This window comes from Ixodes scapularis, unplaced genomic scaffold (genome assembly GCF_016920785.2).
Source record: "Ixodes scapularis isolate PalLabHiFi unplaced genomic scaffold, ASM1692078v2 PGA_scaffold47__10_contigs__length_4178495, whole genome shotgun sequence".
In the NCBI taxonomy this organism is placed as follows: Eukaryota; Metazoa; Arthropoda; class Arachnida; order Ixodida; family Ixodidae; genus Ixodes; species Ixodes scapularis.
The window spans coordinates 3,762,069-3,789,376 of record NW_024609876.1 but is presented as its reverse complement, the minus strand read 5'-3'; the positions used below and the strand labels follow the sequence as shown (position 1 = coordinate 3,789,376).

The 27,308-nt window shown below is 44.9% G+C and overlaps 2 pseudogenes; one reads left to right on the top strand and one right to left on the bottom strand.

Annotated features, from left to right (window-relative positions):
* Positions 1–7,348: 7,348 nt before the first annotated feature.
* Positions 7,349–7,957, top strand: LOC120837867 (annotated as a pseudogene).
* Positions 7,958–11,629: 3,672 nt separating this feature from the next.
* On the bottom strand, positions 11,630–14,443 carry LOC120837866 (annotated as a pseudogene).
* Positions 14,444–27,308: the final 12,865 nt, after the last annotated feature.

Genomic DNA, 27,308 nt, shown 5'->3' with positions numbered 1-27,308 from the left:
TATATTGAGAAAGTTTGGCCATTCATTGGGAAGTATAGGAAGCAAATGAAGGAGGCGCCAGTGGCCGAGAGTGGGCTGGGCGCGTTCCAGGGCGTCTTCACAGGCTCGAATGTGGCCAGCCAGAAGCCGCGAATAATCCTCTGGCGGTGGTCGCGAGAAACAAAATAAGTATGTTAGAGAAACTCTCGATGACTGAAAATATGGTGCACCAGATTTTTCGATCACAGCCATGCAAAATCAAATTCTAGGAGAACGATCGACGTGATTCGTACGCCAGCCACTGAAGACCGGGAGAATGCTGTCCAAGCAGTCAGACTCCGACCGAGCAAAAGAGAGTTCAAGCGACACATTCGATTCTTACATCTTCTTGCATGATCATAATCGAAAGATCACGTGAACTTCATTTTCAACATTGAAAAGTTGTTCCATTTAACTGTTATGCCCTTCTTGAAATTGTTTCTCTCTACCACCGCTAGGAAATTATTTTCGGCTTCTGGTTGCCGAAGAGAGAACGTCACGCCTTTTATCTGTGTCTCGTGCACGCCCTGGGTCTGCCCGCTCCTATTATGGACCAAACTCTCTCTATATACGGCTCTGTTAAGTTGTATTCACATCTATGCTTGAAACAAATAATGTCCGCAAGCAATTTCATTGTTCAATTGTGTTGGAAAAGAAAGCTTTTTGTAATAGGTTAGTTCTGGCAAAGTATGGTCAAATCGCTTTAGAGTGATCTAGCCTCGTTGATCTGTGAGGAGCAGGGAATAAATATGTTGCACTTAATAAGCAGATCTGCTGTGAACGAGTAAATAAAGAAATTCTAGCCTGGCGACTATTTGGTGTAGGAGTAGAGGGTCCAGTTCCAGCTGCTCTAGCACATTAGTTAATGACTATAAAGATCGATAATCTGATGATATAAACCGAGCAGCAAAACGTTGCAAATGCTCCTCCTCCGTAATGTCTCTAATAAAATACAGATCCCATACAATTGTGGCGTACTCTAGGACTGGTTAAACTAGAGAATGGTATGCTTGAAGAATAGTTTTGGAGGGATACCCCTTTAATTTTCTTCGTCAAAAGCACAGTTTCTTAAATTCCCTAGAGAATATGTTATTTAGATGCTCGTCCTACTTAACAGAAAAAACAGTCTGAATACACGAATGCTCAATGTGATAGGTTGCCGTAACTGGATTTTTATTTGTTGACATGGCCATCGCGACTGTTATGATAAAGTTAATTTTTATACTTTGCAGTTCGCTCCAGTCCGCAAGTTTACAAAGGTTGCCATTCATTCAAGAGTGTCTGACAGGAAGCGTTCGTGATAACAGAATAAATTACACAGTCATCAGCAAACAATTTTAGGGAACATTTTCATCGATATCTTTGGCAACGTATTTTATTTAACTTTAAAAACGTAAAGGCGAAAATAAAGGCCGCGGCACTCCAGACAAAACCTGTGGGTTATCAAACCTAGACCCGTTAAATTTAATGAATTGCGTTCTATTCGTGCAGATATGCTTGTATTCAACAAACAAGCCTATCATAAAGTCCTGACGTTTCAGTGCATCAAACAGCAAGTCATGAGGCACACTATCGAACGCTTTTGAAGGATCTAAAACAAAATAGCAACAGTCTGCTGGCGGTTGCCAATCACTTCGGCAAAGTCATAGACTACAGATATTAGTTGCTTTGTTGTATAAATATTTCTCCAACATCCGTGTTTATTATGGCCAAAAAGGTTAATTGACTAGAAGTAGTTGGAAACATGATTACCAATTATGTGCTCAAAAAGCTTGCAGCATGTACGTGTTAAGGATATAGGTGTGTAATTCACAGAGGCTAATTCGTCGCCCGTTTTAAATAGACTACTCTAGCCAATCGTTTGAAAGACGACTCTGGTTGAGGGTGGCCTTCAAGAGCACGTGAAGGTACTCAGAAATAATCTCAAAGTAGCGCAACAGAAAAACACTAGGTATACCGTCAGCACAAGGTGATTCCTCGGCTTTAATGTTCAACAGAAGTAAAATAGGCTTTCACGAATTAGCATCACGTCAGGTACTGAACCACGACCTGCAGAAGCTACACACTTTGCATTTTGAATGGCAAGAAATTTTGCCAATTAAAATAACAAAATTGTTGAATGACAAGAGATCTCGACGATCGGCGCTTATTTACCTGTCCATGGTAAAATGATAGCAAAATAACTTATGGCTCGTTGCTCCAACACAATAGGTATGTTTGCATAACTTAATTTCGGTCATATTAATCGAGCTAAAAATCATTACTATTTGCAGAGATGTTTCGGTCGCTTCCTTTTATGGTTACAATATGTGACGTGATGACCGGGATTATTAATTGCCATCGACAATTTCAATGGAGTGTGTAAACACCACGGTGCTTGTAATTATCGCGATCTTAAAGGGACACTCACAGCCTTGAAACATTTATTTATATTTTTGTCATGCGATTTAATATGGTGTAAGATGACTAACCAATCAATATTTTGCTACAGTGGCACGCATATTTTAAATAAAGTAAAAGTAAACGCAACTGCTTGAAACCGACACTCAAACTGGACTGGGGAGGAAGTCACGACCTTTTACTAATTTGTCTCCTTTGTGTTTTTTTTTTCTTTTTTTTTCTTCGGGGGGGGGGGGGGGGGGGGGAGGGGGGGGGAGGGAATGGGAAGCAGACGAAAAACTCGCACGTCGCATGTTGCGCGCTTTTCAAGCTCTTACCAATTCGTGTTCGTAAGACGAGCGATGTCTTCAGTTAGCAGAAGGGGCAACGACTCGGCGAAGTCTCCGTGCGAATGAGGTTGGTGGTCGGGCGTGTCGTACGGACTAAATCCTAATTGTTTTGATCGGCAAAAATGATTTCCCTTTCGAGACTAGACAGAATCGCCGGTACCGCGATCAGCAGCTCTGAAGTAGAGGTACCACGACCGTCGTCCGCTGCCATCGCTTAGTCTGCTTCGTTCAGCCGTCCAGCCCGTGACTCCCGCGATACGACGCCATGTTGACAACTATGCAGATAATGCACTGAGAACTTCCGGTTCTCAACGCGAACTTTTTTTTAATCAACGTATTTTGCAGTTTTTTAGAAGCCCAAATTTTTATATCATCATTGTTTTTTTATATTGAGGTGTGGCTTCGATGACCCACGACTTTGATTATATTTGGTGGTTGTGTCTAGACCACCGTGGTCTAAACCACAGAGAACAGCACGTGATGAAGAAGAAGAGAATGAGGGCGACTCAAACCGGCCAGTTCTCAATCGGCGGTTTTCGTGCGAAAAGAAAACGGATTTCGAGCCGCAAAGTGCTTTTTGGTAGTTGGGCTCTCGTACGTCATGTACAAATAAAAACCTGGGCAAGCATAAATACCCTGTCACTGTCTCTTTAAAGCGAAACCGTCAGAGTCTGTTATTCCTCGTATTTATATTAACGAAGGTAAACTCATCATAATCAGGAGTCAAGATGTCATTGTGATTGTTTAACCAATGATGGAAGGCCGACCACAGCGATGCTTTTGGTAGCAGACGTCGCCAATAAACTGATGAGCGTGATGGCAAAAGAGAATAATGTTCGAGTCATCGCCAAAGGCCAAACGGTCATTATTAGTTGGGGGGGGGGGGGGGAGAATGTAGAAGAGCTAATAGAAGAAAAAATGGTAAAATGAAGCGTGGAAAATAAAATGATATTGCAATTAATCTTAATGAGAAGCTGAAGCGTTTTTTTTTTATGAGTATGCTTTTTTTCGGCACAGTTTTTCTGGAGACTCTAAATGTCACCATCATTTTTCCTCACAACGACAGTAAACAGGACAAAAATCGAAAAACAAGCAGCCCCTCGCCGCCGCCGAACGTCATTGGTTGGCCAAGCAGTGGCGTAATAAAATGACCAGGCGCGGTTCTAATTGCATCTTCCGCACAACGATCAACTGGTAGTCCTTAGCTTGCTTCGTCTCCGCTTCGCGTAAGCTCCTCGGATTCGCTGAGGCGCCTGCATTTTCTGTAGAAAGATGCTCGGAACTGCTAGAGTAGCAGTCATTTACTGAAGATAAATCTTTTCTTTTTCCAGACCTATAAGTTCAGAGATATGAAACATATGAAACTAATGGGTATGGAAAATCTTCAGTAAATGTTTGCCTGTCCAAGAGTAGCCGCGTTTACATGAATGCGACTACGGCGCATCGACTCCAACCGTCAGTGGACTAAAGACGACGCGCCCCCTTCGTATACATGGATGCGCATGAAGTCCTGCGCGAAGGTAGCGCCACGCCGTGTCACATCTGAAAATTAAAGCTGCATTTCCAGGATTTCCGGCAACCGCTGCACCACGTGACTAGTAGGTTTCCGATGTTTGGCGTCGGACGGGGAAAGATGGCGGCCGTGATCGCTTTCAACCACTCGTTGAAAACCGCCTCGTCTCGCAAATCCGTCTCGCAAACCCTGAGGTAGAGGTGCTCCAGTGCAGAAAGGAACAAGAAACACTCGACACCGCGGGACGAATAGCGCCTACTTCGGCGACCCCTTCGAGATACACAAGTCGAGATCCACAAGGCCAAGAAGGGCGCAGCCCTTATAACGACGACTTGTTCGCCGAATTGCGCGCCTACACCTTGAAGAAGCGCCACAACCGGCCACCGAATGACACGAGCTGGAGGAGGCGCCTTCGGACCCCACCCCATTGAACGTGAGGTGCAATAGGTGAGACACCGGGGTCCGCCCCACGGTCCAAGATCTCGCGCGACTGGCCCGGTTTCGAACCCCGAGGACCCGGCATGGACCACCCCACGGACTGGAGCGCGCCGAACATGAAGCCGGTGTAACCGTTGTGATAACTCTTTCCTAACCTTTCCCCTTCTCCTGCACCAACATTGTTTAAAAAATGCATTCTGTCTCTGTATTTGTCTCGTGCAGACAGACATGAACGCGACTGTCCCTTTGCACGTGTTGCTGCTTTTGTCGGTGTGGACTAATATCCATCTACTCTTCTTTGCTGCGGCACTCGTGCACTACCAGCAGCGTTGGCATCAAATACAGTCGGTTTACAGTCAAACGTTGCTCCACAATTCCGGTGCAATTGCAAGTTCTCTCGATGAATAGACTCTCATCAGGGACGGGCAAAACACATGCAAATATGTATCGAAATACAAATACAAAATACTTCGTTAAAAATGTATTTAATTACAAATCTAATTACATTTCCAAAAAAGCATTTAAGTACAAGATACAAATACAACCAAATGTATTTGGTTTCCTCCAAATACTTTTCCAAATACATTCTTCAAAATTTGCGTCAACGATTTCAGGGCACCTGCAGCGGGTTTCTGGGCATCGCAGACTCGGGAGTTAGTGTGCGAGGCTCTAGTAACGTAATATAAATATAATCACAAAAAAATTTACTAATCAGCTTGGACGCAATAGGTGAAAAAAGTACAGAGCTTCAAGCAGCTTTTTTTTTTTTTGTCGATTACATTTTGGTATAGACCAACAAAGAACCGAGACAACCAAGACGCGCAGCACTAGCTAGAAAATTTTTTATTGTTGCAACTCGCACCAGTTACGAAAATCTGGACGACCCGCGCATTTAGAATGTTCCAGGCAAACTTATGAATGGAATTCAGGCTGGAAAGCATCACAAGTTGTCACAGGCACTTATTTAGTCAGTCTGCCTGTGAACATCGATTTCGTCACTATTCTTGCCCTGGACTAGCACCGTAATCACAAAGTCACTAAACGATTGTGCTTGACTGAGAGACACTGCATTCGGTGCAGAACGTAGTTTTCTTCCTGCTCCGGACAGTGAGAATAAATTTGAGGGACGTATTTTCGCCCACAAAATTGTATTTAATTACAATTGTATTTGAAATACCCATGTTTTAGTATTTAAATACACACGTCAAATACATTACCCAATTTGTAATTAAATACAAATGCAAAATACACAAAGTATTTGAAATACGTATTTCAAATACTTGTATTTGAAATACTGCCCATCCCTGACTCTCATGCAAGGTGAGAGCATCTGAATGAAGTTTTTAGTAATAAAAAAGTTGTTCTTGAGCGCTCCTATAAGCTGAAGCTTGTAACTAGGATGTATATTTTCCTGTGTTTATAAGAAAAATCGGCAGGTGTGCTCTTGAATGGGCAGATATTATTTGCAACAAAACAATCATTCTAGCATTACTCAGATTTGCAACATGTATGTGCATTTCTCCAACAAGCGCTTCAGCAGCAAACGAACGACGCAGGAAAAACCTGTGGATAAAGACTCGATTAAATGACTGGTGGAGCCGGATAGTTTTAACCCAGTTCACCGACGACGACTGGAAGGAGAACTTCCGAGTGACTCGAGCATCCTTCAACGAACTGGCGTCACATGTCGCACTTCTTAAGCCTCCTAAGCCGGACTCTGTGAGAGCACCCGTGCCCTTAGAAAAGAGTGGCTATCGCTCTCTACAAAATGGCTAGTTGTTGTGAATACCGGGTCGTAGTAAATCAGTTCGGTGTTCACAAGAGCACCGTAAGGAAATGCGTCTGCCTGTTCTGCCGCACCACCGTGAAGTATTACCCGCGGGAATACATACGACTGTCTTCGACAAAAGAAGCAGAAAACATTTCCCGAAATTTTGAAGGGAGGTGCCACCTTCCACAAATTTTTGGAGCCATTGATGGCACTCATGTCCCAATCCTGGCACCCAAGGAGGAATATCGAGATTTCGTCAGCAGAGAGCTGTGGACTGCCTTTAACGCTCAAGCTAGAGCGGATGATTGTGTCCAGTAAGTTGATTTCAGGGTTTTTTTCACATTTGCAGCACGATTTCTATAAAAAGTTGCTGTAACCTAGCGAGTGCTTACTCCATTGACCACTAAGCTGACAGAGCGGTTCAAGCTACATCCTCACCGGAATGCAAGGCGCAAAAACCACAGACACAAGGAAGACACACACACAGGCACGTGTGCGTGACGTTTGCCTAGTGTCCATTGTGTTTGCGCCTTACACCATGCTTCATAACGTTCACCAACTAGCCATACTGCAAGTTCTTCTACAGCTCACCGGAAAACGTAAGTGGCAGGCTTTGACCCAACCTAAATCTTTGCACATGTGTACGCAGAAAGGGTTTAATCATGTCGAAATGACACTTGACTGGCCCGAGCATGCAGCTTCCGGTTCCTCGAACAATCTAGTGGGCGAATATGGTATTGTACCTGTCTTGTTTCCAGAAGCATGATCAGCCTGTTTTGAAACAGCAGATTATTGTGTCCAAAGTAACCAAGGCACAAGAAAAGACTAAACACACCCACTACTGGTCACCCTCGCATGTCCATTTTCCAGAGGTGTTAGATGTGCAATGACACAGCATTAGTCACGATATTTGTAATTTTCATATTCCGCAGCATCACATGCAATGTTCCTGGAAGTGCACATGATGCTTCAGTTGTAAGGCTGTCCACGGTACACCTTAGGAGCGAAGAACTTCTGCCAAGGGAGGAAATAACATTTCGTGGACGTCCAATTCCATTCATGCTGCTCGGTGACACTGCCTATCCCCGGCTGCCATGGATTTTGAAAGGCTATACCTGGTCAAGTGACCGAAGGAGGGACAGAGGGACAAACAACGGACAGACACAAACAGGACAACAGACAACACGTGCAAAAGGACTTACCAAAGAAGAATTGTTCAATCTGTACCACAGCGCCGGACGCAAGGTAGTGGAACCTGCTTTTGGAAGGCTCAAGGCACGGTGCCGCGTGACATTGAATCGGGTGGACATTAACTACAAGTTTATGCCCACTGTTATTGCAGCGGCATGCATTCTGCACAACTTTTGTGAACAGAGGTAGGAAGGTGTTAGGGATGCGTGGATTGCGGCTGTGAGAGATTGAGAGCAGTACCCTTATCAGGAGCCCGCCAGTAGTCTTCGCGATGCTAACGCTGTTTGTGAAGTGTGAGACTTCTTGAGAGACTAGTTGACATAAGAGTTTCCATTGTGTTCTGCTTCCTGATAAATGACGCTTGTCAGCTGAAGCATATTTAAAAGTCTGACTATGTGACTGGCACTTATTATGTTGGTATCCAGTTTAAAAAAAATATATTAACCATTTTTGCACTGTTACAGGTAATAGTGCAAACAATACAATATTTTTTTTATCACAGAAGGGCAACTCTGCCAAGAATACTTATCACAGAAGGGCAACTCTGCCAAGAATACTTATCGGAGAAGGGCAACTCTGCCAAGAATACTTATCACAGAAGGGCAACTCTCCCAAGTGTTAAAATGAGTTATATGGCACTGTAAATGCACTGGTTTCGTAATAACGTACTGTAAATGATGAAAGCAATAAAATTCAGCGCTTGCATTTCTAAACACAGACCTTTCTGTGTGCTAGTTGAGGGCAACTCTGCAAAGAACATTTTCTACCACAGATGGGCAACCCTGACAAGACGCTTTTTATCACAGAAGGGCAACTCTCCAAAGAACAAGTTTAGTAAACCACTGATGTTTGTTAAAATGACTTATAAGAAACTGTAAAGGCACACAGGTAAGGTAAATTTGTACTGTAAATAATGAAAGCAATAAAATTCAGCACTTGCATTTGAAAACGCAGACCTTTCAATACACTAAATATTAAGCTAGGCTAGCTGGTTTATCATACTAAATATATAAAGCGCAAGAGATAGACGAGGACATGAAGGCAGGACAGCACTTCTCTTGATTTTTTTATTAAAACGCCACTTGCGAGTACAGCACTGTTTTGTCTTCTTTGTATCCTCGTCTGCCGCTTGCGATTTATGCATTTCGTATTTTGGATACACTGCGCAAGTCAAACAGTTTGTTCGCCCGCAGGATGAACCGCATTAACCTTTTCGTGCCCATAACTTTACATGAAACCGGAGATTTACAAACCCCGAAATAGTTTTAGAATACACAAAACAGAAATAATGTCCCTTTGTTTCTTCCTTCCTTTGTGTCAATTCATTTCGTTAAAAAGGAAAACGACGGTCGAGTCAGCGGGAGATTGGTGACCAAGTCTGTTATTGTACCACAGATCGGAGCGAGTGTAGCAAAGGCTCGTGCTACAGAACCCAGGGATCCTGAGTTTAATACCCACCCCTGCCTGTTTCGATCTGGACAAGAAGTGTACTGGCGTGTGGTAGTGTATCACTACTGTATGATGCATGTTAAAGGCACAGGCTAGCAGTCAAACTGCACCGGCTATATTTCTTATCTACACCGTGTAACAATATTGCAAAGATGTAACGAGGCTTGCCAGTTACCGTACAAATTTTCCATAAATGTGTGGCTACACCCTGTTGAAGGTTAAGAAAAGCGTGACAAGTGCCTCCAGGGCCGGTTTTTTCGAAGCGATGGTAAACCCATTTTGGTAAACCACGGTGCCTAGGAAGGAAAAAGTACCTAGGTACTGTAATAAATGGCTGGATATACAACAACAATAATTATTTTTGATTGGGCAGTAAGATGCGCCATCTATCGGTGAAACAAGCCAGTCATTTTGTTTATCCTTTTTTTCTGCTGGTTGTTATCGATCTAGTATGGTATTTTAAGTCAAGATATAGTAATGTTGTAATTGAAGACCAATTTATTTGCTTCAGATGGTACGAAAAAATTTTAGCTACTATGCTAGAGTTGGCCGACGAATATTCGAAAATGTAAGAAACATTTCGTTCAATATGTTTCGCCATAAACAACGCATAACTTTCCCGTGTGCCTTCCAGTCTGGCAACGCCGGTGCTGTAGTCTCGTTTTTGTTCCTTGCGACGCACGATTCCTGCTGATCTCAACTGTTCGCCCCCTTTTCCTTTTGCCCAACCGATCCACCTTTTTGACGAGGAGCTAAGCTTCTCGTCACCGTTGAATCGCTGGCCACCGGGGATATGTAGAAATCTCGATGCTGTCGGCATACTGTCGGCGCACTGCGAACAAAAAAACAGTAGAATGTCCCAGCTGTTCACCCGGAACGAAGACTTTATCGAGGATAACCCCCTTTCTTCGCAAAGTAGTCGCTGCTCACGAGTTGGCGTGTATAGTGTAACAAATTAAACGTGTTAGTATAAATATATACCAACACTCGTTCGCAAAACATTTTTTTACTCACCATAAAAACACTTGCAAGGCTTATGTACCGTCATATGTTTTGGATCTCGGACTGCTGAAGAGTAATGCGTTCGCGGAATGCTGCCGTCGGTTAGTTTAGTAGTCCATCTGAACTACCGCTTTGCTTGACGTGCTAATAGGTTGATGGTGCGTCATTAATATAACAGCTGGATCGAAATGAATGTTCAGCCGAACCAAGAACTATTAGCCCTTCTTAAGCGGCGTCGCGGCCATTTTGCTTGTAGGTACTGCTTTTCCCTCGGCGCCCCTGCTCTCCCAGTCACGTGATCTAGAATTCCCTCTTCTAGGGACAAGAGTTAACTTTAACCCACGGTTCGCGTTCGAGAAAACGGGCCCAGGATAATCCTCCACTCTTTCCACTTTAGCACAGTAAATGCTGCAAATGAGGCGAGTGTGTTCGCTCGCTTGCCTGCTTTCCAGCATTTACTCTGCCGAAGTGAAAAGAGTGGAGGACTTCGCCGGAGACACTTGTCAAATTTTCTTAACCCCCAACAGGGTATGGCCACACATTTGTGGGACATTTCTGCAGTAACTTGCAAATCTCGTTAAAGCGATTCCTTCAAAGGTTGACTGATCTACTTGACTTGCACCATTGTACTACCAGCTAGTTCTAAATAAAGTATGAAAGTACAAAAAGTAAAAGATATCGACACCAGATCAAACCGTTCCACCTGTCGAGGAATACTTATAGTCGATTATAGGTTAAGAAGGTAGCGGCGAATGCCCCTCAAAGGGAATCATATATCCCTCCGCCACTTCCGTATCCAATAGCGACCCATCGTTTCCGTGACGTCGCGGCCAACGCGCAAGGAGGGTCTTGCATTTTGTACATATTTGCTTTATCTTGCGACTTTGACTTGGCATTGTGGAAGCCATGAGACGGAGACTAGAGTTTTCCCCTTCCGATGGAAACAAATACAACTTTCGGGGATTAGCTTCCCCCTCCGATGCATACAAAAGCTGCTTTCGGGGGCTCGGTTCCCCCTCCAATGAATACAAATGTTGCTTTCTTAAAAAGTGGGAGGAGACAATTTGGAATCCATTGAAGCGGAACAAGGAGCGTTTCCAGTGAACTCTTCTTTCTTCACTTCACTTCACTTTATTACCTTAAAGACCCCCCCCCCCCCCCCCTCAGGGGGTACTACATAAGGGGTGGGTACACATGGATTAGTTCTTGGGTGCCATAAATATTCAGAGAGAGATATGAGTTGCTACATTGTCAATGAAGTTTGATGGGTAGGTGACGGCAGCGATGTTGCGGGAAAGGCCGTTCCAGTCTGAGGCTGCGCGGGGAAAAATTGAGGACAAAAATGTGACAGTACGGGCGCGTGGGCGGAGAGGTTTGAAACGGGCGCCTCACGCTTGTGGGAGGAGCTTCTTTTACCTCTTGGCTTGTAACCGACAATAGGCACCTCGCTGCGGCTAACTTGGGAGCAACACATCGGCCTGACCTGAGGAAGCATTGGCCTGACCAGGGGACACGAAGTTAGCTTGACCGGGGGGGGGGGGAGGTACATTTGCCTCACTTCGGGAGTGAACGCTTGCCGGGAAGACAGGCTGCAGATGGGGAAAATGAAAGGAACTCCCCTGAGTTAGCAGGTCTGACATCATTGCCTGTGTGCCTTGGAGGAACGAGGTGGTAATGCCTGTTATTATTTCTTGAATGTTTTTTTTTTGTTTTTGTTTTGTCAATTTCTAGCAGCTCCTTTTTCTGTGGAAATAGTACCTCTGAGTTTTCCTTAAAGGGGCCCACCAACACTTTTTTGACCGGTTTGAAGTTGGCGCTGAAACGGAGCTCCATGAAAGCAGGAACACCGAGGAAAAAAAATATTTCTGAAATTCGCAATATTTTGTGAGTTATTATAAAACTAAATATTGCAGAAAACAACTTTAAATAAGCAAAACATTGCGCTTCATGACGTAAAATGAAACAGTTTAGCGATTGGAGCAAAGCGGTTGGCCAATGGGAGCAAAGCATCGGCCCGGGCGATTGGAGCAAAGCGTCGGCCCGGTCGGCTCGTCGGCCATTAGGCCTAGCTGCAACCATCGTAGCTTTGGGATCGGGTTGCCATCATTGATGATTTTACCGGGCTTATCGGAGTTTGAGTGCGGAGCTGGGCGTCGCGCCGTACGAGGACACTCCACGCATGCGCCGCGACGCGTCTCTGCCTGAGTCCGCTTCGACTGCCGCGGAAGACTCGTCCCCGCAACTCCGCCACCGGAGCCACCTCGGCGAGTAGGAGCTACAAACTGGTGAGCGGTCCCGTTGGGCAAAAGCTGGATCCCGTCGCCGCACTTCACTCGAACAGTGAAAAGTCTGTCACAGCATTAAAAGAAAATAAGGGTTCCCCTGGCTCCTCTTATTGATTTTAGTTGACCGGGACCGGGGGCACACAAGTGAAAATACGATGCGCGTTGACTACACGGATCACTTGTCGTCTGCTCGTGATGGTACGTCGCGGATGCCGCTGGGAGGCGCGCATGAGCGACAAGGCGTTGTTTTCGCCCTTTTTGAACTTTACTTTGCAACTTTATTAGCTCTATAAAAATGACTTGTTAGAGAAATAATGACGGTTAACGTGTGATATACTTTATTTCGCTTCAAAATTCCTGGGACGGCTCTCGCCAATCACGAAACGCAGAGAATGTGACGTATAGTGAAAGGGAGCGCCGTTATGCGCGCGCATTCGGCACCTTGCGGCGCCACCATCGGAGGAGGTGTTTCCGAGTTGTCAAATTAAAATATGATGCGCTAATATTTTCAAACTCTTTCGTTGTCCACGGGGTTTCCGGGACCACTAGCGTGTAGAAACCGCAAAAAAAGTCGACGCTCAAATACTGTTGGAGGGCCCCTTTAAGTAATTCAGCGCTAAGCCTCTGCTGCTCTGCTACAAGCTCTCCGGGATCGGTGTTCTTGCCACGTTTCGGACGCTTTGGTTGTGGTTCAGATGATCTGGCATTGGTTGCTGCAAATGAGCACAAAACAAAGTGTAAAAACAATCAATATTATATAAATGGATCTCACTAAACCTTTTAAAAAGGTTAACATTTTCAATCTGTAGGGATTCTCTCGCTACTACCCGTCTTTGAGAATGACAAAACACACCGGTTCAACAACACAGTCATTTATTCCGTTATTGCCCGCGACGCGATCCTAAGAACCCCCATGCATACGCTGCGACTGCCTTTTATCAGCGGCGGAGCGCCGCTCACGTGGCTAATTGCACTTGGCCCCATCACGGTGGAAATGACTATGGACGATTTGGCATGCGGGCCACCTGGTCCAACGCTTTGGATCCCCTGTCACCCACACATTTTAACTTGCAGCCATAAGGGAAGCGTGGATCACGAGAGCTTTTCTATACTCATGGGACCAAAACATTAACTTACACGATGAGATGCCTGGTAAAGAGTCTTGTAAGTCGTCTCCCAGCTCAATGTCCTCTGCAACTGGAGGAGAAAAAAATATATTATTGTCATCATGCTCAACTTTTGCACTCTTGGTGGTTCGAGGAGCAAGAAATTCGTGTATTTTTTAGTTGCATAAAAATATATTTCCAGCAATTAATAAACTGAAAATGGTCACATGCTAGGCAGTCTCCAATGAACATAAATTTTTGTACTGCGTTTCTCACCTACTGTGCGCCACCCCAGTCCTCGTCTGCCTCGCTGTCCACACCGTACTCTCTTGCCTGGGTCATCGGGCGGTGAGCAAGCAGGGCGTTCATTTCTTCGTACCACGGCCAGGTTGATGCGGCGTCCCTTTCCTCATGCACACATAAATCCCATTTTTAGGCACACGATAAAGGAAAGTGCCACATGTTTAGATATGGAGGGACAGTATTGCACAGTTCCATAAGCGCATAAATGAACTGGGCTTCTCGAGCTGTGACGACACAGAGGTGTCCGTACGCCCTAGCCACAATCGCGAAGCCCTCGCGAACGCGGTTGCAGGACTCGGTGCCGTTTCACACGCATTTCATGATGAAAACGAGAAATCAGCTTAGCGGTACTTTTAAGCGGCGATGTGGCTCTCCTGAACAAAAACGAATGACTTAATGAATAATGGTCAATTCCAAAGAAAATATACTCAAAACCCACCTTATTGTACTTTCCTTTGAGGTTCTTCCAGTGGGTTCGAAGTTGCTGCCATGTCCAATGGAACCCCCAGCTGCTCCATTGCCTCGTCAACACTCCGAAAGACGGCTTGATTTCGCTGCCGCCGCGAGTCAAGTAGCTCCGCGACATTGAGCTCGCTTAGAATCGCCAGAGAAGTTCGCGTTGCTTCGTGTGACAACACGACGCGGGAAGACGCCAGACCGCTCTCGGACGCCGCCATGTTCCACGTTAATCCTGCAGCAAACGGAAGTCCCGCAGTGAGCGCCTTCCCATAATCCTCTCCGTTCCAAAATGCGATCCGTCCTCCGTTTACATGGACGCATCGCTGTCCATGTAAACGTCGTCTCGATCCACCTCTGTCTAGCGACTTGAATGCGATGCGATTTCCTAGCGCATTGTGCCGTTTACATGACCGTATTGAATGCGACAACTGGATTCGATGCGACTAAGTCGGATTCATGTAAACATGGCTAGTGTGTTTGTCCCCTCTTTTCTCTCTCTCTCTTCGTGTATATTTCTATGTTCAGCTTGCATCTTTCAGAAGCATGAATCACAATCTAGCTCAGTATCGACGACGCACGACGCTGGAGCACGCGCAAGGAACATTTCGTGACGTCATGTTTTCCCTTCTTCTTTCACTCTCCCTTTGCCGCGGAGGGGAGTTGTTTCAACGGAACTTTAAAGGCATCTTTTCAAGAAATACGGGCATGAAATAGCCTCCTTTCGTGATATTTGTGACGCTTGAACTCCGATTAAAAGGAATGAAGTGTTTTTAATCAACTTCAAAACCACTTTAGCTGCTCTCTAATAAATAAACATGCCGATAAATATATGGCCGCCCCACCGCTTTTTCTGAGCACCGCAGTAAACCAATGTATGACGCGTGGAAGAATACAAGTTGAAAGAAAAATGTGATGTAGGTTGAACTATTTATTTATTCTTTTATTTTAATACCCTCAGGGCCAACGGCACTACAGAGGAGAGTGGCTTGCAGTAAACAAAAAAAATTTATACAATGAATAACTTAAAGGCAAAGCACATATTAGTTATGAACAATATAAATTAGTAACAGCAGCTTTAAACAAATCATCCACCTGGATTATTGCGATGGAGGTGGGAGGCGGTTAAAATCCGAAGAAGTTTTGGGAATGAAAGATTATTGAAAGGTGTTCGTGCTACATAGTGGTACAGCTACTTTTTGAGAATGATTAAGACTGGATAAGGACGTAGAAAGGTGGTGAAGGAGACGTTGACTGAAGAATGAGTTTGTGGGAAATATTTCATGGAAGAGACACAAGCGGGCTACCTTTCGGCGTGAGGCAAGACTAGGCCAAGATAAGATAGATTCCATAGAGGTGACACTTGCAGTGCGTTGATAATCACTGAGGGTAAAACGAGCGGAACGATTCTGAACAGCTTCTAGGAAGCTGACCGAATTTAAAACTCTCGGGTTCCAAATAGACGACGCGTATTCAAGCTTTGAGCGTACAAGTGTTTTATGAAGAGTTAATTTCAAAGAGGAGGAAGCTAAAGAAAAATTACGTTGTAAATAGCCAAGCATGCGATTAGTATTACTAATATCGTAGCCAATATGTATGTATTTCCCCAGAAAGATCAGATGTTATCTCTACGCCCACGTGCTTGTAAGACGACACAGAAAGTAAAGGAACATTGTTAAGACAGTAATAGGGAGAAACTGAATGATTAAGCGACACTCTCATTACCTTACACTTAGTTGTGTTAAGCTCCATATGCCAAGTTTCACACAAATGAAGAATAAGTTTAATGTCTGGCTGGAGCTTGATAACATCAGAATCATTACTAACATTAAAAGTACCGCAAAAAATAAAAACGTTTCTGTGGCACCCTTATTTAAGGCCGGTTCACAAACACAGAGCAGCGCCAAATCGGCGCTGGGAAACGGCGCTGATGCAGCTCAGATTTGCACGTTACTTATGGCCGATATGGTTCCACAGTGGTGCACTCCACTTATGGCCTACATGCTGTGATACAATACGGATGCATCACCGGTAAACAGACAACTCCGCACAGTATCAGCGCTGCATCTGCGTCTTTTCAGTGTTGTGATGTATGTGTGAACAGGACTTTACTGTTAGTCCTATTTTCTCATGGCTCTGAGCATGTTCTAGGTTCGCGACAATACAAATGGGTAGATCCCGTCCAGCATTATAAGTGCTTCTTGCACACCTTTCCAGTGTTATGAAATCCATAGCCCAGTGTAGGATCTGCACAGCTTAAGTGGCGAAAGTTCGTCTCTTGGCAAAGCGACCAAAGCATACGCAATACACTCTCAACAGAAAAGGGTGTCAAAAGGTTATTGTTACACCCTGTTGTCCCATATAATACACCCCAAAACTTCAATTCGACGTACAGCGCCCTATAGTCGAGCAGACGGCCCGAAATTTTACGAGCGGCTTGATAGCCGCGTGGCACAACTTATTAAAATAGCTAATGTACGTTTTACTGCCTACCAAAAAAATAATCGGGGTGTTCTTGGTCCTACTGTAAAAACTCCGTGTTTCCTTCTGTGGTCCTTGATACGTACTTTAGCTATTTAAAAAGTTTCACCACACGGCTATCAAGCCCCTCGTAAAATTTGGGGCCGTCTGTTCGACTATAGGGCTCAGTACGTCGAAATGAAGTTTTGGGGTGTATTATATGAGACAAAGGGTGTAACGATACACCCTTTTACACCCTCTTTTCTTGAGAGTGTACGGGCGAACGCTAAACATGGCACCTGCCATAATGACCTTTTTTTAAAAGGGTCAATACACATACCAAGGGTTGGCTCGGGCGTACGTGCAGAGCGCGACGTAGCAGGAACAAGCGATCCCCAGCTGTTTGTGTGCCAGACGCGTTCGTTAAATCTCGTGTTGCGAAATGTCCTAATGGGCGGTAGGATAGACCGCCTAAGTGCAAAAAAACCTTCAATGTCGCGTTTGCGCCTATTGTGTCTCAAAATATACGGGTATATCGGTGCGCGAGAAGCTTGAGGGACACCCCCCCGTTACGTTATGTTACGCCGCAATGATATCAACCAACGACAAATACTGGCGACAACACGTGTCGGTGACGCCACCTCCCGGGCGCTCTCCCGTGACATAGCGGGTGGGATTCGAGCAGACGACGCGCTGAGACAGAATGGAAACTGCCGATGGGTGGTCATCCTAAATTTTCGCGCCATTTTTGCTCAGAAATATGGTGTTCCCCCTTCGCACGCAACAGGCCGCACCAACATGCTTCTCTTCTAGTTTCCCACACATGACATTGATTCGATGCCGTGACTCGTACGGAGTGGTGTTTATTTGCAGCATTCCAAAAGGGGTCATGCAACAATAGTGGCTACGCATGTTTCTCACTTCGCGCGAGCTTACTGAAACTACTGAGACCAAAGTGTACTTGCACGCAACGCCAGAAACCAAGAAACTTTCTTGTCGCCGTGTAATTTCAAGGATAAAAGCGGACGTTTTCTTCAGCCTCTCCATTGCAAAACTCGATGACGAAGTTGTGGGGTGGCACTGTTGGCGTCGTTAACAATGCGATTTCCAGGATTTCGTTCTCAAGCTTTGCGATTCTCGCAGTGAGGGCATTAAAATGGCGGCTCATTCAGTGTACACGACCATCGCATTACCCTATTCGATTTTTGGGTTCTTGAAAATCAAAGCTTCGACATGCGTTTGGACATATATGCTCGTGTTCAATCGCTGGGATGATGGTATAAGAGCAAAGTTTTTAAAATCTGTAATATTGCCCCTGCCCTCTGCTTCGCCAACCGTCCCTCGTACGCGGCTATGATAAACATTGGCGGCATATGATCGGCTACAGATCACTTAAGCGCTTGTTACGGTTGTGAGTCGACAGGAAGAACGCTGCTCATTTTTCTCGAGCTTATCTTAGACTGCCTCTGCGCAAAACGAATGAAAACTAACGCGTGTTTCATAGGTCATGAATGTCAAGCAAAATATTTCGCGGTATTTACTAAAATAAAATAATGCATCGCCCCCTTAAATTTCATCCTAGTACACCATGTAATCAACGATACGTGTTTCGTCATTGTTTTAACGAAGTACACGCCATTTTGACAAGAAATGCTACTTAGTGAATTTATGTCGGTACACGTGATGCCCAATCACGTGGCTTTAGGACTGTCATCCTTTCATATGGCAGTTAAAAACTCCAGATGGCGAGACCGGGCTAAACAGAACTATTTGTTAGTATTTGCGCCTAAAAGAGAGGCAAGCAAACGAAATACGTCTACGGTATTTTCTTCAAGGCAGACATCGCACATATAATCGAAAAACAAAATATCTCGGCGAAAAAAAAAAGTAAGCCGAATTTGAAAGAAACAAAATCTGAAAACACGGAACTCAACTTATAAAACAATGTTTCTCTTTTCTTTACAACAGGAGGCTACGGGTGTGCACCACGTGCACCACACTGGTTCATGGAATGTCACGCTAAGGCCAGGAAACTTCTTTCAACGTGGCAATGGTGGAGCCATTTGCGCAGTGTATTACGTTCCGTATAGCAACGATAGAATATATCTTGTGTGTGATGTTTGGACATGATGCGAATATAAAGGAACGCGCTGAATATTACCATCTTTTTGACGTATACTCTTCTAAATAGATTCACTGAACAGCTGACAAATAAATTATAGAAAAAAAAAACATATTGAACTATTTTTGTTAGTAAAAGTGTAGTGGCCCCCGCTTGCCTAACTAAAAAAATTCGAGTTTTTTTTTTTTTTTTTTTTTGGGGGGGGGGGGGTGGGGGGGGGGTGTTTTTGGATTAGCATGTCAAAGACGTACTGAGCCAGGAGTGGTCGAGACAAGAAGCAGGGAATGTATTTGGACGTAAATAAAAGGTGCAGAATGCTTTCTCTCTCCCTCTCTTGCGATCGCGCGATTCAAGAGTTCAACTGCCGATAACAAAGTGGTCTGGCGCAGACAAGTCCAAGTTACCCCAAAAAAGTAATTAAATACCGTTACACTTTACTCGCTCGAAAGGTAACTAAATATGTTACTCGTTACCGATTTTCATGAGGAACGTATTACCTGGCCTCAAATGTACACGCCACGTCAAACAGTCTCAACAAGTTTTCATGGCCAGCAAAGCGAACTGTGTGACCAGGTTGACTTCAAGAACTAAGACATTACCTATGATACGAGATCGCCCAGTCCTGGCTACCCCTGTTAACAAAGCCAATATCGGCGCAGGTGCTCGGCATAGTCTTGCTTTTAGGGTCGTTTAATTACTTTTCTCGGTTAGCAAAGTGGCGGAGCAAGACGAGCTGTCGAAATCTGAAACGAAAAGACGCGCGCCAGAAGTCGTACGCTATGTTCACGGACCGCAAATACAACGGCGTTCAAACGGTTTGAACAGTTCAGATTATTTGTAAAAATTCATTTTTACCGCAGAAAAAACACAATTCAAGGGTATTGGGGATTGTAAACGAAATTTAGAAGGCGCAGTAGCGACGTCATTCAGCGTCCTCGTTGAGCATACTTCAGCGCTACAAAACATTTGAGTGCGCATAAAAGGCGTCTGCTCTTTATCCGCCGCTTTTGCGCCTTCTAAATTTCGTTTGGTCCAGACAAACTCAGTCAGGACCATCTTGAGCTGTTTTTAAAACTGTACGGAAGAAGACGGGTAAGAACAAAAACCCCACAGCACTAGAGTTTCGGTCAGCATACAGAAAGTGCTTGTTCGCCAACGTCCTGCCCTCAACATGCGGCGACTGCCACGTTTACGGCACCAAGACGCTTTTTGTAAGCTCTTCAGCGCAGCACCAGCAAGATCAGAGAAGGGCTGAGGGTGCAAGAGGCGAAGGGGCCAGCAGTACTGTCTCCTACAAGTCGCTTTCCGAGTTCGCCGAATGTGCTGTAGAATACATCGGTGGAAACGTGGCAGTCAACAGGGCTAAAGTGATCAAATGCCCAGAGCACGGTGACCACTTTTCTGCTAGCGAAATGCGGGACACTGGGAGGGGGGGGGGGGGATTTATTAACACACACACCACGAACTGAGACTCTGTTAACACATTTATTATCCTCTGCTGTTTATACACCTGCTAATCGTATTACAGCAATTAAGCTCAATTAAGTTTTACTGCAATTGAAGTATGTTTTGCGCCAAATGTGTTATTAAATGTATCGAAGTTGAAAACATACAAATCGACTGTAGCGGAACTCAAGTTTTCAAATGGAAATAAGACACAGTAAATCTCTTTCGGGGTATTGTTTCCTGTCAACGCCTACTTTTGTCAGCATTGTCGTACACAAATTTTTAAAATTATGTTCTTTTCCGACCGTTGCGAGTTGCAGGGTTTCTGCCTTGTGTGGCTGTGTTCACTAAAACAAAGATCCACAGCAACCCTGTCGCATTGACAGAGCGATATCAAAATAATTAGAATATTTTATGTTGAAACTTTGGCGAGCAATTTTTCTTAGAATATTTTGCCACCAAGGGGAGAGTCACAACGGAGCATGCGCGTCGGTTCTCCTGCAAGGACGACGGTCGCTTCCCGCAATGGTTGGATAGAAAATGGCATACAGTTCCGATTCACACGATTACCAGCGACCTCCGCGCTTCCCCGTGCCCCGTTGTTTGGCAGCGCCATGAGTTGCAGGGTGAAGTTTACTAGAGAATGAAATCCGGGACATTTTGAAGAATTGGGAATTTCTTGCGGGACGCGGGACGCGAGCCCTCAATGCGGGATCGTCCCGCGAGTCGCGGGACGGGTGGTCACCCTAGCCCAGAGTGCCCTAAGATCGCACCTCTTACAAGGGCCAAGTGCGACCTGATGCTGATCAAGGATGCTGGTGGGCTCCATAGCCCCTCACAGGACGTCCTGGGCCTGTGCAAGATAGCGGAGAAGGTGCTACGTAGGCATTTGGACAAGGCGGCCAAAGGAGGGCGAAACTGGCTACAAAGACTGCAGACAGAGGCATTGGCCATCATCTTTATGACCCCGCTGTTTAAAAGGTTTGTCCAGCTCTTCTTGGCACAGCCAACAGAGAACTAGTCCCACTGCGAAATTATGGTCAAGACAGTGCTAGAGTACTTCTTCAAGCTGCGAATCTACCATATGTGCCGACAGCAAAGTGCCACAGAAAGAGGTCGCACCGTCTAACAGTTCTTGACGAAGTCGGTAATCTTTCGCGGACATTGATGAGGCCACGGCTCCACTGCAGCACCAAGATATTTCCACTCAAGTGTGAGTTCTTTCTTTTACCCAGAATACATTCCGTTGAAGGTATATGCACTGGTTTTGAGTATTAGTGTATTTTACACTAATGTTTTACAATATTATACTTTGATATTTCTAAAGTAGTATAGATTTTGTAGCGGATTGGGTTTAGGCTTGAGGCCTCTCCAATCATGGCACCGGCGTAAGTTGCCTGAAAACCCGCTTTCGGCAGTTGAGATTTTATAGTGTTTAGGCGTTTGGAATTGCCAAATTGTTATTATACGCCTAACGACATTATTTATTCAACCACCCTTAGATTATTACAGTAAAGAATAAAATATACAGCTATAACCCATAAACCCACCATCAGCATTTTTTTACCATAGAGGCCTAAAACTCAAAACTAGTGCATATACCTCTAACGGAATTTATGCTGGCTAGAAAAGTAAAAAAAACGCAACGCAAAAAAAAAAAAAAAATTACAGCGTGCTGAAATGGAACAAAAGTGAAAACTTTTTCTGTTTCGTCATTTATTTCTCAGTACTCGTACGTGATTAAGACAAACTTTACATAATGTGGAAGGCAATGAAAGGTTCTACTCGTGGTATTTTTTTAAAAACAAAACTAAACTTAGTCGACTAAAAAAAACTCCGCAGTTTAGGTAACAGTTGCTCGCGGAGGCATGTTTGGGGATTTTTCACAAAGATTGGATCAATGAATAATAAATATTAGTTTAAATGTCGTTTTACCGGCTTGCATATATATCACAATAAAAAAAAATATAGTAGCACTCTTTTGAATACTTTGACTGAGAGTGGTTGAAAAACGCCACACACGAAAATCGCCAAAAACCCACCATCGGCATTTGCTCTTTTTCACCATATTTAGAGACATAAACCTTAAAACCAAAGCAAATACTTTTAACGGAATGTATTCTGGCTTAAAAAACGGTGTAAAGAAAACGCGACGCAAAAAATAAAATGAAAATGATTTTCTTTTTTTTTTTCTTTTTTTTATGCAGCGTGCTAAAATTGAACGAAAAGTGAAAACCCTCTTTGTTTCATAATTTATTTCTCAGTACTCGTACGTCACAAAAACACAAACTTTGCTTAATTTTGAAGGTAATGAAAGGTTCTACACGTGGTATTATTTTAAAAACAATACTAAACTACAGTCGACTAAACAAAACGCAATTTAGGTCACAGCTGTTCGCGGAAGCATGTTTGGGGATTTTTACAAAGATCGGAGCGACGAATAATAAATAGGAGTTATAATGCGTCTTACCTACTTGCATATATATATTTACGATTGCACCCCGTTGCCCGAGTCCAAATGAAAACGCCCATATATATATATATATATATATATATATATATATATATATATATATATATATATATATGTATATATATTTAGTTTGACATTAGGCCAATGTAAGAAGTGCACCAATCCTTGCATGTCTGTAACTATGTCTATTGTTGCTCTGCTGCTGTAGCGCTGTAACGGGGGACTGGAGCCTTGTGAAGCGGCTTTGGACGCCTTCTGCTCCAGCCTCCCAGACTTCTGGTCCAAATAAACAAACAAACAAACAAACAAACAAACAAATAGAAATGTAACTCTGCTCTCCGGCACTCCCGACGGCCGCTGAGGACGAACAAGACTGCCAGTACGACCACATATCTTGGAGTCGGGTGCGACACCTGCCTCAGAAATGTAGGCATGTCACACAATGTTAGCAAGTCCCGTGTATTTGGCGAATATTTGGGGTGAAAAACACGCCATTTACACAAATTACCATAAATTTACACGATGAGTAACGGATAATTCGTTCAGAAATCATGCGAGGTTGTAAAAAACGTGTTTTGGTTCGGTCATACACGCATAACCGTGTAGCCGACCTCGAAAACACGCATCGCCCCCGGCGACGACCGCGGCATTGCCGGCTATCGAAGCACCGGAATGCTTGGGGACACACTTAGGACCGTCGAGACAAATGCCGCGGAAAGAAACATGTCTCGGAGACAGATATGCACCAAAAGCAATTGCGCCATGTCGCAGGACGTTGGCGAAACCCACACTTACCGGGCTCGCCGCCATCTTCTGGTCGATGGCAATGCGGCTCGCTTCATGTCGCCCATGTTTGTATTTAGTTTAGGGCAGGGGGGTAAAGGTGGGTGAGAGGAGTGGCAAATCCCGTGCGCCGACACCCGGGGTCCCGAGTGAACGATCGCAAAAGAGAGCGACAGAACACGAGAGAAGGAAAGCAACGTTGCCATGGTAAACGGGGTAAACGCGAAGAGTGAAAACTCTCAGCAATATAAACAGTGATAATTTAACGTTGTAAACTAAATTTTGAGCTATTCTAACGCTTAAAAAAAGCAATAAAATCATTACGCTGCATTAACTTTTCTTCTGTCGAAATCTCGGAAATCTGGTGGTTGCGCAGTTTCGTATTCCTAAACCGCGCCCACCCGCGCCGCACCGACGAAGCCGGGTATATGGTTTAGTTTAGCGTTAACGCGAGGCCGTACATTTGCGCGCTGTGCAAAAAAAAAAAAAAAAGCTTCGAAAGGAACGCGAATATCTTTCCACCGGTAAGTTTGTGGATTGTTGAAGTTCACGAAACTGCTCTGATGATGTAACCGTGTTTGGGACCCCGAGGGTCTGCCTGCATGATCCGCCGCTTGCGGCAGCCAGAATGTATGGGAAAATGGCGGACCTTTTCTTCTAGAGTTAGTATGTATGATCTCTATGGTTTAGGGGTCCTGATAACAGTTTCTTAGACACCACAAATAAAGTTATGGGTCTAATTATTCGTTCCAAACAGTTAAAATGGATATAAAAAGCGTATCCTCGATGTGAACACGTGACATTGCAGTTGGTTTCGTTTTTGCTTCAACCTTCAACTGCAAGCGATCTGGCGATCTGGCCACGGCGCAAGCGCAACGCCGATGTACGCTGGAAGCAAGCGCCGGTTGGCATTCGTTGTTTTTGTTTGACCGGAGAAAATCTGGCAAGTACGCATGGCGTCGCTACTGTTTTGGTTTGACGGGACGCGAGAAGCTTCGCATAGAGCTTCGGAGTTTGCGAGCACATAGTGAAGACGTGACCGGAGAAGTGCCTCTGTGATGTTCCTGGAAGACGGAAAGTAGCATTCGTAATCGTCGTGTGTGCTTTGAAAGCGAAGGGAGTCACAGGGTCCACGAGTTCGCAACCACAAGCCAAGGTTCACGACAGCGCGGCGTTGACTTCGGCGATCTCGTTCTGTTTGATGCAACCCGGCGATGCGAAAAAGAGCTGAAACATTCGTCGTGTGTGGTGCGGTGCTTTGTATTCCGGGTCTGTTTGAACCACGCTTTTAACACGGAGCGCAAATTGTTTGTTGCGTGGTGGAGGTTCAACGGGTACAGTCCCGTCGTCGTCAGCTGATCCGGTCCAGCTGGTCCGGGAGGACGCAGCGAGCGTTTTTAAAAGTAAATCTTCCCTCGTTCCGTTTCGAACTGTGGAAGTATCCCGACACATACCGTGAGTAAGAAGCAGCGGGCGTTTTCAACAAAATTACGTTGTTTTAATTGAATAATGGACACCGGATTGTTGTCTTAAATCTGCCGTTTTTTATGCTTCGTGTTGGACTGCGTTTGCATAGCGACGCACACCGCTCGAGTATGATTCGGCCCTGCAACAAGTTTGTTGCGGCAATCATGCGGCGTGAATAAATAAGGGCAAGGTTTCCTACCTGCCCACAGATGCATGTACTGATACCATTTTTTATGTTGTTAACGTAGTGCTCTTTCTTTATTTTGGAAGACGCGTTGGTGCATTTATTATGGTACAATCACTTGAGAGTTGAGAAATTAGAGAGCGAGCAAGCTTTCTCAACTTTGTCTCTTTCTCTCTGGCACTGCCCTGTTTCAGTTTCAGTAGGCATATCTACTAGCAGGTACAAACTGCTCTAAAGCCGGTAAAAAACGGGAAGCTTAGGACGGTGCGGACTCCGTGTTTCGCGCTTTTCGCAAGGTGACAGGGTAAATGCTTTTGTGAGATATGCGGAATATGCAAGCGATTTTGTTACGCCCGTCGTTTGCGTCTCTCCAGCAAAACGAATAAGATGATCTACTACAAAGGCGCAATCACAAGCCAAGATTTAAGATAGCAGTCGTTTGCTTCGGTGATCCGTGTAGCTGTATTTTACCCTGCTCTCTGCAACACCGTGTCATGACGAAGAGCTGGAATGGTCACGGTTTGTGCTGGCCTCCCGGTTAACAGAAACCCGCGTCGCCCGCATCGGCACCGAGTGCGCTTGGGCTGTTGATGCTCCAGCCTTTCATCCGCGGCTTGTCACCAGCTCATCCTGCTGCTCAACGGTGAGGAAGCGACGAGAGTAACCTCGGAAGTGAATGTAAATCCTCGTTCATTCAGTTATCCGGTGTCAAAGTGTGGAAGATGTCCAACGTGTACTGAGGGCGGGAACTACGAGCGTTTTGCCTTGCTTTTATAACCGAAACCAGAACAACGAGATAACTGCCTTGCGTACTCTAAAATGACGGAAGCAATAAGTTTCAACAGGTCGAGTACGTCACCGGAGATGCAGGCGAGACGGTGCACACTGTTTAAACGCTTGCAGTATCCACCAGTGGTACCAGGAAAGCGACGTCAACAGAGAAGGAGCTCGCGATTCAGCAAAATACACTGCTACGGGCCCGTTTATCTTCAAAGTTCGGGGTGGTGGCAGTATAAAAAAAATACGCATCAGCGCCCCACACCAGTGTTCACGAATAACACCGGTCACAAACTCCCAAGCCCCACCGCTCTTCTCGACACCGACACGACATACGACAACAAACTGCATCAAAACGCCCCAAAAGTGAAGGCGTCTGCTCCCGTACTGCAACTGCTGCAACTAGCGGAAGTGAAGTGTTGGGCGGATGTCCGGATGTCCTTCACAAAAATATATAAAAAATGCTTTGCGCAAGGATCATTTTCATTTATTATTGTATACGTAATGACAAAATCCCAATAATTTGTTTTTCTATCTGATTCATGCTAGTCGGACTGCTCATAACACTGGTCAAGCAAGAAAATAACAAAAATTTGAACTTTTTCATGACCGGTTTAAGATTTATTGTTAACATATCATTATTTATTGCAACGGACTAGCATTATAGATTTTGCCTCCATACTTTTTAAATGCGAACAGTTCTAACACCCGGCTGTCCATTGCGCCGTGTTTTGTGTATTCTTCTATAAATCTCTAATGGTCAGTGACCAAGGAGCTCACCCGCACATGTCAAGCTTATATGCGCCGCGGGGAGAAATGGATATCGAGTAGGAAGTGTCGGGCGTTGTGTCGGGCGTTGTGTCGGTTGTTGTGTTTGTGTATATGTCGGTGCCGTGTAGCTGTGTGCTGTGTTGACTGCGTTGTATGTAGGGTTGCTGTGTGGCCGTGGTCGTTCCCAGTGTTAACAGACTCGTTTTTTTTTTAAAACAGGCTGCTAGAAATCTCGATAGGTGGCACAAGTTACCGCCCGATTCTAAATAGTTTGCTCAAGTTATTTATCCATGTGAGTTCGGCATTCGTTTTTTTCTTTTTTTTGTCTAGCGGCTCGTTGAAGCTATTGACGCCGCCGACCGCCGACAACACACGTACGTACCTTTGCAAGTAGCTACGTCCGCCGCTTGGAGACTTTACTGTGTATAAAAGACATCGAACGAGAACTAACGCGCCCTGTGTGCTTTGAATTCGGCTGAAAGGCGTGCGGCTCGCTGGGCTCGTCTCTCGCCTGTTCTCGGCCGCTGGCCGCCATGCTTCATAAGGAACACGCTCGAAACGGTT